Source organism: Macrotis lagotis, chromosome 3, assembly GCF_037893015.1.
Source record: "Macrotis lagotis isolate mMagLag1 chromosome 3, bilby.v1.9.chrom.fasta, whole genome shotgun sequence".
Taxonomy (NCBI): Eukaryota; Metazoa; Chordata; class Mammalia; order Peramelemorphia; family Peramelidae; genus Macrotis; species Macrotis lagotis.
In genome coordinates this window covers 16856318-16858111 of record NC_133660.1, presented here as the reverse complement: position 1 = coordinate 16858111, position 1794 = coordinate 16856318, and positions in this window count along the sequence as shown.

Sequence of the window (1794 nt, the reverse complement as noted above, 5' to 3'; positions counted from 1 at the left end):
GCAAGGCAGACTGGGAGAATATTAATAGTTTGCAGACTTCTCATGTCTCATGTCCTTAGATGTCAGTTTTCCCTTTTGTTAATTCCTCTCCTTGCTAGTAAAATGATGATCATTCCAGAACATATTGATAATGCCTGGCTGGCATTCATCAATTCTTCATGGCCTTGTTAACAAGAGGACAGCATTTCATTAACTTAGGAATGGGAAGAAATTTTTTTTATTAAGTGTATTGATTGTGAACCCCCTGAGAAGTGTTCATCATCATCTCCATCTGGATCTGATGCTAACTGGAATCTTACAGGCATTCTGAAAGCAGGAAACCTAGAGAAAGGCACAACCCACACCAGGAGGTGGCACAGAATGAATAGGTTGTACATGGGCCGTGTTCTGCCTCTTTGGAAGATGCTACCCTCCAGTGCTTCAGATTAGAGATAATACTTGTAGAGAACTTAGCACTGTGCTTGACATCTTAAGTAGATGCAGAATAAATACTTCTTCCTGCCTCCCTTTCCTTTTCTCTCTTTGATAAGACCACAGAGCTATCAGAGCATGGACTGAAATTAAATGCCAATGATAGACCACTCTAAATTTAAAGAATTGTAGGGATGCTTATAATACAGAATCTCAGAGTTGGAAAGGACCTGCCAAGGACATTCAGTCCAATGTGTATAGGAGTCGTTTTTTATAAAATTAAAATTTTTCTTGATTGCCAAATATAATATACTAATACTCTACCTCCCACTTCACTCCTGTAATGAATAGAAGCCTTGTATCAAATATATGTATGTATATATATATATATATATATACACACACATACGTCTACATACAGGCCAATGAGTGAGTGCATTCCTTTCCTTTTGAGGGATGGGTGCTGATTTGATAATGAGTCCTCTAGAATCTTGAGTGATCATTGTGCTGATCAGAATGTCTAAGCTTTTAAAATTTATTTGTCTGTACAACATGGTTGTAATTGGGTAAATTTTCCACCTGATTCTGCTCACTTCACTTTGTAAGCATTTGTACAAGTTTTCCCAACTTTTTCTGAAACTGTCCTTTTGTTATTTCTTATAATAGCGTCTATTTTATTAATATGTTATCATTTATTCAGTCTTTTCCCAACCGATGAGCAAGCATCCTCTTAACTTTTAGTTCTGTACCACTACAAAAAAAGAGCTGTTATAGGTATATTTTTTCTCTTTAAATGTTTTTTGGGGCTAGATCTAGTAGTGCTGTTTTTGGGTCAAAGAGCACGCACAATTTACTGACTTTCTGGACATGGTATCAAATTGCTTTCCAGAATGGCTGGAACCATTCACAATTCCATTAAGACTGCCTTTATGGGGGGGGCGGTTAGGAGGTGCAGTGGATAAAGCACCGGCCCTGGAGTCAGGAGTACCTGGGTTCAAATCCGGTCTCAAACACTTAATAATTACCTAGCTGTGTGGCCTTGGGTAAGCCACTTAACCCCATTTGCCTTGCAAAAACCTAAAAAAAAAAACCACCTTTATGTGCTATTTTTTTTTCATCGTGATAGGTGAATTAATATTCAAATTGTTTTGTGTACTATGTAAAAATGATACATTATAACTCCAAAGTATTATTATATAAAGTATAAAAATACTACATCCTTGATTAACTACTTGTATTGTTTACCATGGAATTATAAATTCACCACATACAGAATATTTTCAACTGCAAATCCCAAAATCCAGAGATAGAAGCCAGACAACAAATAACTGTAACAGTACACTAGCTATGAGAAAGTTTATTAGTCATGAATAGCATATAAAA